Below are 15,129 nucleotides of genomic sequence, written 5' to 3' on the forward strand. Positions count from 1 at the left end.
ATAAAAGCCATATTGGCAACAAATCCGGTCCTGGCTGCGCCTAACCTGGGCGAACCAATGTTGTTATACATCGCGGCAACACATCAACTTGTAAGTGCGGTACTCGTCGTAGAACGAGAGACAGAAGGGCATAAATTCCCTCTTCAAAAACCAGTGTACTACGTATCCACTGTTTTAGCTCCTTGCAAGTCCCGTTACCTGCACTATCAAAAGATAGTGTATGCGGTGTTCATGGCATCCCGGAAGCTCCGACACTACTTTCAAGAGTGTTCGATAACAGTGGCCTCCAAAGTACCCCTAAATGACATTATAAACAACCGCGACGCAATGGGCAGGATTGCAAAATGGGCCATTGAGCTCTTACCATTCGATATAACTTACAAACCTCGGCGAGCTATAAAGTCGCAAGTTTTGGCTGACTTTGTCGCTGAGTGGACTGAAGCCGAACTCCCTAAAGAGTATGGCGCATACTACAATTGGATTATGCACTTCGACGGCTCCAAAATGTTGGCCGAATTGGGGGCTGGCGTCGTATTGACGTCCCCAACCGGGGACACGGTCCAATACGTACTTCAGATCATGTACACGGACTCAAACAACGCAGCCGAGTACGAGGCCCTCTTACATGGCCTCCGGACGGCAATCTCCATGGGCATTCAACGCCTAGAGGTGCGCGGGGACTCAAACCTCGCAATATCCCAAGTAAATGGAGACTTTGACGCCAAGGATCCGAAAATGGCAGCCTATCGTAACGCTGTCCTTAGAATGTCAGCTCGGTTCGAAGGACTTGAATTCCACCACGTAGCCAGGGATAATAACCAAGTGGCCGACGTATTGGCACGCATCGGCGCAAAACGTGACGCTGTCCCTCCAAACATCTTCCTGGAACGGCTGTTTAAGCCATCCATACTATGGGAAGAGGAGTCTGGAAACAACAAACCGGAAGCAGCCGCACCAACCGACACAGAGCAATCTGACATAATCGGCGATTCAACCGATGAAATAACACCTTCAGCCCACGACATAATGGCAGTAATCGCCCCGTGGACAGAGCCATTCCTAGCCTACTTGCTTAGGCAGGAACTTCCCGAAGACCAAAATGAGGCCCGCTGCATAGTTCAGCGATCCAAAGCCTACAAGGTCCACGAGGGAGAACTCTATAAGAAAAGCACAACCGGAGTCCTTCAAAGGTGTATCTCCGAAGAGGAAGGGCGAAACCTTCTGGCTGAAATTCATGCCGAACTAGGCGGACACCACGCCGCAGCCCGGGCCCTTGTAGGAAAGGCATTCCGTACAGGATTTTATTGGCCGACGACCCTGGCAGATGCTCAGGACTTAGTCCAAAGATGTGTCGGTTGTCAGCTCTTTGCTAATCAGAGCCATATGCCACCCACCGCCCTTAAAACTATACCCATTACCTGGCTGTTCGCGGTCTGGGGGCTTGACATGGTTGGACCCCTTAAAGGGGGAACCCACAAGCAAAGGTACCTATTGGTCATGGTGGATAAATTCACCAAATGGATAGAGGCCAAGCCAGTTAAAACGGCAGAGTCCGGACTAGTGATAGACTTCATATCCGGGGTAGTACACCATTATGGTGTCCCCCACAGCATCATCACCGATAACGGCACGAACTTCACGGCCGACGAGGTTAAATCATGGTGCAAAAATATGGGCATTAAGCTCGATTACGCTTCAGTCTATCATCCTCAAACCAACGGTCAAGTGGAACGAGCAAATGGTCTAATAATGAGCGGCATCAAACCCAGACTAGTGCGGTCCCTTACGAAATCTGACACGCACTAGGTAGAGGAGCTCGACTCCGTACTCTGGGGGCTGCGGACAACGCCCAACCGTACTACCGGATTCACACCATTTTTTATGGTATACGGCGCAGAGGCAGTTCTGCCTTGCGACATCATTCATGACTCACCTCGAGTGCGCATGTACGAAGAAAGAGAAGCCGAACTGGATCGGCGGGACAGCTTGGACGCATTGGAGGAAGAACGCGACGTCGCCAAGGCTCGTTCCGCATTCTATCAGTAGCAGGCTCAAAGATATCAAAGCAGAGAAGTACGGGCCAAGACTTACAACGTTGGTGAACTAGTTCTACGCCTGCCGGACAAGAAAAAGGACAAGCTCAAGCCCAAATGGGAAGGCCCCTTCATTACCGATCAAGTCTTGACCGGCGGAGCGTACCGTCTACGAAATGCGTCGGACAACCGACTCGTGCCGAACCCATGGAACGCAGGCCGCCTCCGAAGATTCTATGCCTAGCGCCGGACTAAGAGTTCGTCCCCTTCCCCCGTCCAAATTTTTACACTTCAGCTGTCTTTTGTTTCTCTTTTTTCTCTCACCCTTATTCATCAAAGCCTTAAAAGGCTTACTTGCGCATCGTTCGCACGCAATTGATGTGCTATCCGCACTCATTATACCTGGGGGCTTCCTTACCAGAAGCTTAATTATAAGGGCTTCATGCCCAGCACGCGTGTCAAACTTCCACGTGTACCTTTTATCCACCAGTATATGCATCGATATGACTTAAGTTTTGGCCAAGCTGGGTTGCCTGGCTCCTGTGCTTACCCCTACGTTCCCGATTGTTTGGCTAGGAGGTAAAGGGAGCACCTCTGCGATTGTTACTGCCGGGTCAGCCGGATGTGTACCTCAGACTGGGTGAAGCCGAAAGCTAGCGTTCTTAAGGGAATATTTAGTCGGTGACTTGAAAGATGATTTTTTACCAATTTATTTATCTGCCCCCAGATGTTATCCTGCTCTTTTCGCAGTCCGGACATGCACTTTAGGGCATGCCTCCCAGGGAAAGGAACCCTTAACGGAACTATTCTTCCTGGAAGATGTTTCTTACTAACCATGTAATATAACATAACTAGTTGGGCACTTGTCTGATAAAGCACTAATGACCCCTACGCCTGGTCTCCATGCATGCCCCGGTTGTTTCTTAACCGAGAAGGTATTCGGACACACTCCGGACTCTAGGGTCCCGAGGTTGAAGCGAAAAGGTCGGCAAAGACAAACGATCTACAATCCGGCTAGAAGGCATTTTACATGTCATTTTAAAATACATTGTCAAATCGACTGACTGTATTCCTCCTCAATCCCGTCTAATAGGCTGTCTAATTTACAGTCCCGTTGGGAAAATTTAGCGGCCAACTCTACTTGGCCGTATACTAAACTCACAGGGATCTCCTTCCCATCGGGCCCCACAGGTCCGACCTCGGCCATGTGGTTGGGATCCGCCTTCTTGTACCACGTCTTCACCATGGCCCAGGCCTCCCTGGCACCTCGGTGACAGGCCGAAATCTTCCATAAATGGAAGCGCTGCCGCACTCCCTGAAGCTTCTCCGCAAGCTCCCCAAGGCCCTCGGGTAGGGAGAGGGCTGGCCATAAAGCCTGGACGACGCCGCTCATTGCCTGCCGAACTTGTTCGAGCAGTTGCAACAGCTCGGGAAGTTGATCACCCGTTGATACGGGCATCTCCTCCGCAGGGCAACCTGTGAGTACACCTACAGACATATTTTGTCAATTGACTTCCTCGCCGAACTCTTCTTTTCAAAGGAGTTCGCTCAAGCACTTACTATAGATGCCGCAACGAAGCCGCCGATTCTCCTTAACGGAGCCAGACAGCTCGGCCCGAACACCTTTCAGCTCTTCTCCAAGCTGGGCGTGGGCATCCTAGAGCTTATTCCTTTCCTGGTGCACCCTCGTCAGCACCCTCTCGCAGGCCTTTAGCTGGCGCAGTAGTTCCTGCCTGTCCGGATCTTGTCCGGCAGCACCTGCAATGTCATTATTAGACTTGCCGCACACCACTTATCTTTTAAAAAATAATGTGTTACCAGGAGGGATCCCTGTGTTTCCTCCTGCGGCAGCCAGTGCGGCCTCAAGTTGGGCCTTACACTCTTGCAGCTCCTGAGACAGTTGGGTATTCTTCTTTGTAAGATCCTGCATTTCAAATGATCCTTAAATCAGTTAATATAACTACTTTAAGTCTCGGGGGCTACTGGCATATACAACTATTAAAATCTCTTACTCGTATGTATTTTACATACTGCTCCGTGGCTCTGGTCAAACCATCTTGAGCAGGACGGAGGTGCGCGTCCCCCGCGTTGAAGGCATTCAACGCCTCAGGGGAGAAGCACGCGTCACAAAAAACTGTCCGGCGGCGCCTGTGGTTCATGGCGCTCTCCACCTCAGACTTGGTGGCGGACAGTCTGTTGGCATCCTCCGTTGGAGGAGTATCCGGCTCGCGCCTTGCGCTGGCCTCCCCCTCCAGACCAGGTGCTGGAGCTTGGCTGGTAGAGGCTGGGTTGGCAACCTCTATGCCCGCAGTCCGGCGGGCGCTTTTTCTCCTACATAAGTCATGAGCACTCAAACGATTCCTAGGAACGTTGCTCTAAATAATGAACCGTGAGCTATACCTTTGCGGCGACATTTCAATCCGCGCCGCTGAAAGATCGTGGATGTCGCCTAGAGGGGAGAGTGAATAGGCGCTTTAAAATAATTACGGTTGTGGCTTGAACAAATGCGGAATAAACCTAACGGTTAATTTGTCAAGCAGAAAACCTAAAACAACTAGGCTCACCTATGTGCACCAACAACTTATGCTAAGCAAGATAAGCAACTATGTGATAGCAAGATATATGACAAAGAACAATATGGCTATCACAAAGTAAAGTGCATAAGTAAAGGGCTCGGGTAAGAGATAACCGAGGCACGCGGAGACGACAATGTATCCCGAAGTTCACACCCTTGCGGATGCTAATCTCCGTTTGGAGCGGTGTGGAGGCACAATGCTCCCCAAGAAGCCACTAGGGCCACCGTAATCTCCTCACGCCCTCGCACAATGCAAGATGCCGTGATTCCACTAAGGGACCCTTGAGGGCGGTCACCGAACCCGTACAAATGGCGACCCTTGGGGGCGGTCACCGAACCCGTACACTTTGGCAACCCTTGGGGGAGGTCACCGGAACCCGTCAAATTGCTCGGGGCGATCTCCATAACCTAATTGGAGACCCCGACACTTGCCCGGAGCTTTACACCACAATGCTTGAGCATCGAACACGACCAACCGTCGAGGGTGCCCAAGCACCCAAGAAGAACAAGTTCAAGGGCACCAAGCACCCAAGAGTAATAAGCTTCTCAACTTGTAACTTCCACGTATCACGTGGAGAACTCAAACCGGTGCACCAAATGCAAGGGCAAGGGCACACGAAGTGCCCAAGTCCTTCTCTCCCAAATCCCACCGAAGCAACTAATGCTAGGGAGGAAAATGAGAGGAAGAACGAAAGAAGAACACGAAGAACTCCAAGATCTAGATCCAAGGGGTTCCCCTCACTTAGAGGAGAAAGTGATTGGTGGAAATGTGGATCTAGATCTCCTCTCTCTTTCCCTCAAAAACTAGCAAGAATCCATGAAGGGATTGAGAGTTAGCAAGCTCAAAGAAGGTCAACAATAGGGGAAGAACACAAGCTCAAAGGATAAGGTTCATTGGGGAAGAATACCCCCTTTTATAGGTGGGAAAAAATCCAACCGTTATGCTCACAACCCGCACAGAGCGGTACTATCGCTCGTCCTTACGGTACTACCGCTAGGGATCGCGGTACTACTGCTTGCGGTACAAAAAATATACTTCCGTACCTACCTCCGCAGGACTTGGGATGAGTTTTTTTGTCCGGAGCAGTACTACCTCTCTAGGAGCCGCGGTAGTACCGCTCTGGAGCGGTAGTAAAAAATTACATCCACTCCAATTCGCGGTAGTACCGCTGCAGCCTTTTCAGAACACCAAAACTGCCACAACTTTTGCAAACGGACTCCGAATTCGATGAAACCAAGTTTGTTGGAAAGCTAGAGACAAGGGCTAACACAATCTTGAAAGAAATACAAATAATAAGCAAATGAGAAAAGGCCCAAAAGAAAATGGTGAGAACCCTTCCTCGGAGAAGACCGGTAAAAACCTCCAACACCGAAAACATCATAGAAGATGCATGCAAACTCCATTTTCGATGAACTCAAGCTTGTCATCAAGATGACCATAAGCTCTAAGACTCACAAAGAGAATCAAACAAGAACCAAGAAATATGATGCAAGGATGCAATGGTTTGAACTCTCTACGAACGATACGATCAAGCAACTCATCAAGAGCCCCCCTTGATAGTACGGCAATCGATCCTATAACCCGGTCTCCCACAACTACCATGAGACCGGTAAAATAGAAAACCTATCAAGGGCAAACCTTTGCCTTGCACATGGTCCACTTGAGCTAGATGATGACGATCTTCACTCCCTCAAGTTGGACCACCTTTCTTGATTGCGTTGGCTCGATGAAGACTAGATGATTGCTCCCCCATAGTCCACTATGGGTGAGCCACTCTTCGGCTCATCTTCACAAGTCTATTGACACCACAATGGATGGCAAGATTCAAGCACTTGATCTCTTCGTGATGCTCCACTTGAACTTGCACACGGCAATCTTGATGACGATCACCACTTGATGTCATCCTTTCCATGGGTTGTATGATATCTTCCTCTTGATGCAAGCCCATGGATACGTACCTAACCCCACATAGAACTCTCACATAGACCATGGGTTAGTACACAAAGTGCAATGGACAATGCTTACCATACCATGGGATCACTTGATCCCTCTCGGTACATCTTCTATGCTTTGTGAGTTAATCAACTTGATTCACTATTGACTTAGTCTTGATCAACCTTGAATCTTTGCAACTCTCTTCATTTGGATGATGTATTGAAGGTAAACATGAATGATCACACAACCTTCTTCTTCAAGACATGCTTGCAATAAGCTCAACACCCGCATGACCAATCTTTGGATAATTCCTTAATAGCACCTTGGTCAACTCATAAACTCCTTGAAACCAACACATGGACTTCAAGAAAAACCTATGGACAAATCCTTCAAATATAACTCAAGACAACCATTAGTCCATAGAGATTGTCATCAATTACCAAAACCAAACATGGGGGCACCGCATGTTCTTTCAATCTTCCCCATTCTGGTAATTCATGACAATCACTTTCAAGAGAGTTTATACAAGGAATTATGCATCACCATGCAATGCAACAACCAATGATGCATGAGAATGAGATGCAAATGCTTAGGAACCAAAACCAAAGCAAGGAGAAAACTTAGAAGACTTCTCCACAAAACTCCCACAATACTCTCTGAAACTCCTCCCCCATTGGCATCGATTGCTAAAATGGGTGAAAAGCTAAGAAGGCCAAAAGAAAAGGTGTTCCTCCATAAATTGTGTATTTCTCAACAAAAGAGTGGAATGCAATACACATATCCAACTGCCAATACTTGGAGGAAGACAAACTATACTGAGGCCCAAAGATTGCAACAAAAAGATATGACACAAAGACATAACAAAGAGAGACACAAGCAATCAGAAGATACCAATTGAAGCAAGCAATCAACGGATATCAATTGAACCAACTAGACCAATGATCCTACGTGCCACAAGAATAAAGATATTATGATAACCGCAAAGGAGTGTTCTAAAGAAACTAGAGAAGCTCCCCATGATTTGTGCACACATAAGAATTTTTGTATTTGAATACAAAGTGCACAAAATAGGATCATAGCTCCCCCAAAATCAATAGAAACTCGCATTCAGTGCAAGAGAGCATATAGGAAACAAAGCCTAGCGCTTGCAACAAGCACATGGTTGAGCACCATGTAAAAGAGGCAACTTAAGAATAGGCTCAACCAAAATGATGTGTGTGAGTCATGACGAAGCACTTGAGAAGACTAAAATTAGGATGAGCATTAAGCATCAACATAGTCTTGAAAGAATGAGGCACACGGTGCAAGGCCTATCATTCCCACACACAACTAGCAAATGGGTTCACAAGCTTACTAATAAGCATATAAAGAACTTATGCTTGTGACGACCTGTGGTGAAGATAGAAGATGAAAGCCTCATCAAGACGAGGGATGCCAATTAAGATGGCAAAAGCCTTGTAAAGATAAGCATGAGGAAAATAATCTTCACCACACAAGAGTGCGTCAAGATGCAACGATAGAGGACACACACTCAAGGCAAAAACTTTCACGGAGCCACCAAAGAAATAACATAAGAAAGACAAGGTGGGAGTGAAAGAAAAGATATCAACTAGAGATGTAATTTCTCTCAAGTGTATAAGGTTCTACGTAGACGAAATCATGATGATATATATATATATATCTACAAAGAAGGATGTACACCCGAAATAGTTACAACACGAAGGAACAAGATATCCACAAGGAAGTCATAAATATACCAATAAGATATTTGCTTGAAAGCATAGCACTTGCTAGATATGGTCTTATTGTATATAAATGAATTCCAATCACACATCCATCAAAGACATCACAACTAGCAACAAGAGATCATCGTTGGGATGCTTTGAGAAAGGAAACAAGTATCACAAGATATGAAATGAATATTATGCCAAGATGCAACCTACACAAGGTTGAAAGCAAGAGAGGAAAGCATGAATAGATACTTGTTACCGAGATATCATTGGAAGGATGTAGTAGATACCAATTGAAGGTAGATAGTAGTTCATTGATCATCCTAGCTTGACTCCAATATGCACATGGTGACAACACGTTCCTTGTGAGTGAGCCGAGCATCCAATGAATCTCCAAATGTTCCTAGAAGAACAACACAAACTAAACTGTACCCAAACTCATTGGGACCACATAATTAGAAACACCAATACATAGGACAAACTACACATAAATATGTGCATATAGATATGAAAATAAATATCATGCACATCTCATCCAATTTGAGACTTGGTTGAGTTTCCCTTATATATTGGGTCAAAGAAAGAAAGCATGCCAAATAAAATACATGAAGTAAACATGCATGCTCAAAACTTTCAAGAACCGAAACGAAAAGACAAAGAAATGCCAAGCGAAAAGGATACCAAATGGAGAAATCATCACTTGGAAGATATCATTAAAGATACATCAAGGAATGAGATATCCATCGATACACACTAAAATAAAGATGTCAAACTCCCAATGAGAGGATGGTTCCAAACAAACCAAGCTCTCAACGAAGTTTCATGATGGCACAAGGTACCAAAAGAAAACGACTTTCCTTCCACCAACACACACTTGATAAGGATCACAAGAAGAGTGTTCTAAAGAAAATAGGATAGCTCCCCCATGATTTGTGCACTATAGAGAATTTGCTTTGAATACCAAATGCACAAGGTGGGATCACCACTATCACTATATTTAGAAAACACTAGACAAGAACAAGAAATTAACAAGATCCACAAGTGGTATGGAAGACAACGGGAGTTGACACAAACCTTGGCTAGAGAAAAGGCAAATAAAAACAAAAGCCAATGTAAATATGATCAATTAAATTCTACCACACACAAATGACTACCAATTGTCAAAAGACAAGAAGTAGATGGAAAGAATTCCCGGTGGTAGATAGCAAGGATATCCAACATCATCTTCACACCACACACAAGCAAATTGCAACTTGTAGAGCTAACATGCCACCTAGGAACAAGATAATCTACAATATCAACACTAGGTGACAACATCTCAAATGTACACATTTTCTAGGCTAGTAATATACATAGCATATTACTCCCCCATAATGTGATACCAATGAAGAAAACTTAACAAGAGGCAATAAGAGGATCCAACACAAGATAATCAATGGAATTTTTAGAATTTGAATTTCTCATGAGAGATATACCACCTAGCGACTAGATAATCTTGAAATATCAATACTAGATGGTATTACTCATGTGCACACATTTATAGGATTGTGAGGTGCACAAAGCACACCACTCCCCCATAATGGATATTCCATTAATTCTCACAAGAGCCGACTGAGAAATAAACAAGATGCACTAAGGCTCAATGAACGACACACAAGTACATGATGTGCAAACCAACATACACAAAGGCAATTTGGAGACACATCATATACAAACACATGCAAGGAACAAAACCAAAACATGCAAAGGGGCAAGTAACTTTCAATGTAAACAATTTAAGTACAAGTTACCGCACGGAGGCACATTGGATATAAGTTATAAACTTGACGATTCAATAGACTTGGCTTGAGACAATAAGAGTGATGAAGTCCCCTTAATTCTTCATAATGTGGCCAAGTATCCAATGCACTCCAACAACACCTATTGATCAAGTTTGAGCTAGTTGGTCCCCAACCAAGTTGGGTCCTAAGAGGTTAGTCACAATAGGCTTGGCTACCCAAATGGTTCTTTGCTTCAAACCACTTTGAGTACCAACAAACTTGGCAAACACATTGCCAACCTTATCCTTCCCAAGAGAATAGACATCATCAATAACAATTGGGTTGGATAAGTTACCACTAGTGCATGAAGAAGCAAGGTGACCTTTCTCACGACATAGATAGCAACGTATACTCTTCACTTTCTTCTCACTTGATTTCTCAACTTGAGAAGCATTAGCTTGAGTCTTCTTGGGAAGAGGCCTTTGTTCAACTTGAGGTTGAGCATGAGAATGCACTTGTAGCCGCTTCCCTTGTTGCTTGACACTAATGGCCTTCTTCTTCAATGGGCAAGATCTAACATGATGCCCTTCAATTTTGCACTTGAAGCAAATAATCTTTGCCGAATTCTTGACTTGTTTTTTTGCCCTTCTTCTTGTTGATCTTGGACTTCTTCTTCTTGTTGGAGTTGAATCCAAGTCCACCTTTGTCATTGGGGGATTTTTGCACACTCAAGATATTGTTGAGTGTGAATTTTCCTTGATGACTCTTTTCCAAGTCTTTCTTCAAAGAAGTGACTTGGGCCTTGAGCTTTTTGATTTCCTCTACATGGTTAGTCTCAACACAAGTACTAGAGGAAGTATAAGCTTCATCGTTAGAGCAACAAGGCAAGGAAAGCAATTCATCACAAGATGTACCAACATTGTGAATAGATGAATTACAAGGACTAGCACATGGCAATATACTATTTTGATTAGAAGTAGTGCTAGTATCCACATGAGGCTCACTAGATGTTACCTTAGCAATCATGGCCTCATGAGCTATCTTTAGCACACTATGGGATACTAGAAGATCATCATGAGAGCTTGAGATCTTTTCATGACTTTCTTCCAATTTCCCATAATTGCTAGATAGCACCTCAAGTTGAGCCCGTAGCTCAACATTCTCCTTCAAAATGGATGCTTCACAAGTAATAGAGTTAGTAGAACAAGCATCATCATTTACAACAATATGAGAGGACAACTTGGCAAGCTCTTTTAAATAAGAAGCTTCAAGTTGGGCATGAGACTCGGTGAGTTTGATGAGCTCACCCTTGATGAGACTTGAGCCATTTTCGAGGTGCTCAAAATCCTCAAGGAGTCTAGCATGAGAAACCTCAAGCTTAGCATTTTTAGTTTTGAAATCATTGGCCACCTCAAGAGCTCTATCATGAGATTCCCTCACTCTAGATAATTCTAGAGCAAAAGTCTCCTCAAGAGATTCGGAGGTGGTTTGTTCATGTTCAAGAGCTTTAATCACGATCTCATTTGCGTAATCACGCCCATGAGCTTCCATTTTCTCAATGGTGGCCTCATGCTCCTCTAGATGAGATTCCAACTCCTCAATGTATTTCTTGCCATCAATGGCAATGGACATTATTTCCATGAAGTTGGAACGAGCAATTTTATTTTTATGAAGAGCTTTAAAAATCATTTCCCCCTTAGTTTTTAAGGAGGCAACATTATCATTCTCTTCATCATTATCCTCATCATCATTAGCATCAACATCATCATCAAGATACATATTGGGGTACAAAGTAGGAGATACCTTTGACGCCTTAGCCATAAGGCAAAAAGCAATAGATGATGATGTAGGATCCCTTGAGGCACCATTAAACACCACATCTTGTTCCATGGAGTGTTCGGTTTCCTCTACATTGTTAGCACAACAATTCGAGGAAATAGATGCATTTTTATCATGGCAACAAGACATAGCAAGCATATCATCATGAGATTTAGTCAAGCAATTTCTACATGATATGCAACGACTATCAACACAAGCATGTGAAACATTTGGAGTGCTAGAAGTGTTAAAGTCCAAAGATGAAGCATTGCAATAAGAAAGTGATGAAGGATTATCAACAATAAGCCCACTATCATCATTGCAACGGACACCACTACTCACCATGTCATTACCATGTGGCAAACCACTTGTAGGTGAAGTAGAAGAAGTTGAGAAGACAACGCGGCCGGAGGTGGAGGGAGAACAATCATCCTTACAAAACATGGACACACCATATTTATCTTGAAGCTTTGTCCACAACTCATGAGCATCCCGGAACGGCATGAGTTGAAATACATTGCTCAAAGCATCGAAAAGCACATTAGAAGCTTGAGCATTGAGATAAGAGTTTTTCTCATCCTGTAAAGATAATCTTTGGGGATCCTTTGGAGGAGAAAAACCCATATCTACAATTCGCTCTAAATTTGGGTCTATGACCCTAAAGAGATTAAGCATGCGAATTACCCAAACATCAAAATTTGTGCCATCGAAACTAAGAGTGTCAGAGAATCCTAATCCTCTAGTCGACATCTTTACTCTCTAGGCGGTTAAGCCCAACAAAGAGAGACGAGGCTCCGATACCAATTGAAAGATCGTGGATGTCGCCTAGAGGGGGGGGGTGAATAGGCGCTTTAAAATAATTACGGTTGTGGCTTGAAAAAATGTGGAATAAACCTAACGGTTAATTTGTCAAGCACAAAACCTAAACAACTAGGCTCACCTATGTGCACCAACAACTTATGCTAAGCAAGATAAGCAACTATGTGATAGCAAGATATATGACAAAGAACAATATGGCTATCACAAAGTAAAGTGCATAAGTAAAGGGCTCGGGTAAGAGATAACCGAGGCACGCGGAGACGACGATGTATCCCGAAGTTCACACCCTTGCGGATGCTAATCTCCGTTTGGAGCGGTGTGGAGGCATAATGCTCCCCAAGAAGCCACTAGGGCCACCGTAATCTCCTCACGCCCTCGCACAATGCAAGATGCCGTGATTCCACTAAGGGACCCTTGAGGGCGGTCACCGAACCCGTACAAATGGCGACCCTTGGGGGCGGTCACTGAACCCGTACACTTTGGCAACCCTTGGGGGCGGTCACCGGAACCCGTCAAATTGCTCAGGGTGATCTCCACAACCTAATTGGAGACCCCGACGCTTGCCCGGAGCTTTACACCACAATGATTGAGCTCCGAACACCACCAACCGTCTAGGGCGCCCAAGCACCCAAGAGGAACAAGCTCAAGGGCACCAAGCATCCAAGAGTAATAAGCTTCTCAACTTGTAACTTCCACGTATCACGTGGAGTGCACCAAATGCAATGGCAAGGGCACACGGAGTGCCCAAGTCCTTCTCTCCCAAATCCCACCGAAGCAACTAATGCTAGGGAGGAAAATGAGAGGAAGAACGAAAGAAGAACACGAAGAACTCCAAGATCTAGATCCAAGGGGTTCCCCTCACTTAGAGGAGAAAGTGATTGGTGGAAACGTGGATCTAGATCTCCTCTCTCTTTTCCCTCAAAAACTAGCAAGAATCCATGGAGGGATTGAGAGTTAGCAAGCTCAAAGAAGGTCAACAATGGGGGAAGAACACAAGCTCAAAGGATAAGGTTCATTGGGGAAGAAGACCCCCTTTTATAGGTGGGAAAAAATCCAACCGTTATGCTCACAACCCGCACAGAGCGGTACTATCGCTCGTCCTCACGGTACTACCGCTAGGGATCGCGGTACTACTGCTTGCGGTACAAAAAATATACTTCCGTACCTACCTCCGCAGGACTTGGGACGAGTTTTTTTGGTCTGGAGCGGTACTACTGCTCTAGGAGCCCCGGTAGTACCGCTCTGGAGCGGTAGTAAAAAATTACATCCGCTCCAATTCGCGGTAGTACCGTTGCAGCCTTTTCAGAACACCAAAACTGCCACAACTTTTGCAAACGGACTCCGAATTCGATGAAACCAAGTTTGTTGGAAAGCTAGAGACAAGGGCTAACACAATCTTGAAAGAAATACAAATAATAAGCAAATGAGAAAAGGCCCAAAAGAAATTGGTGAGAACCCTTCCTCGGAGAAGACCAGTAAAAACCTCCAACACCGAAAACATCATAGAAGACGCATGCAAACTCCGTTTTCGATGAACTCAAGCTTGTCATCAAGATGACCATAAGCTCTAAGACTCACAAAGAGAATCAAACAAGAACCAAGAAATATGATGCAAGGATGCAATGGTTTGAGCTCTCTACGAACGATACTATCAAGCAACTCATTGATAGCCCCCCTTGATAGTACGGCAATCGATCCTATAACCCGGTCTCCCACAACTACCATGAGACCGGTAAAATAGAAAACCTATCAAGGGCAAACCTTTGCCTTGCACATGGTCCACTTGAGCTAGATGATGACGATCTTCACTCCCTCAAGTTGGACCACCTTTCTTGATTGCGTTGGCTCGATGAAGACTAGATGATTGCTCCCCCATAGTCCACTATGGGTGAGCCACTCTTCGGCTCATCTTCACAAGTCTATTGACACCACAATGGATGGCAAGATTCAAGCACTTGATCTCTTCGTGATGCTCCACTTGAACTTGCACACGGCAATCTTGATGACGATCACCACTTGATGTCATCCTTTCCATGGGTTGTATGATATCTTCCTCTTGATGCAAGCCCATGGATACGTACCTAACCCCACATAGAACTCTCACATAGACCATGGGTTAGTACACAAAGTGCAATGGACAATGCTTACCATACCATGGGATCACTTGATCCCTCTCGGTACATCTTCTACGCTTTGTGAGTTAATCAACTTGATTCACTATTGACTTAGTCTTGATCAACCTTGAATCTTTGCAACTCTCTTCATTTGGATGATGTATTGAAGGTAAACATGAATGATCACACAACCTTCTTCTTCAAGACATGCTTGCAATAAGCTCAACACCCGCATGACTAATCTTTGGATAATTCCTTAATAGCACCTTCGTTAACTCATAAACTCCTTGAAACCAACACATGGACTTCAAGAAAAACCTATGGACAAATCCTTCAAATATAAC

The sequence above is a fragment of the Triticum aestivum genome, chromosome 7B, assembly GCF_018294505.1.
Source record: "Triticum aestivum cultivar Chinese Spring chromosome 7B, IWGSC CS RefSeq v2.1, whole genome shotgun sequence".
In the NCBI taxonomy this organism is placed as follows: Eukaryota; Viridiplantae; Streptophyta; class Magnoliopsida; order Poales; family Poaceae; genus Triticum; species Triticum aestivum.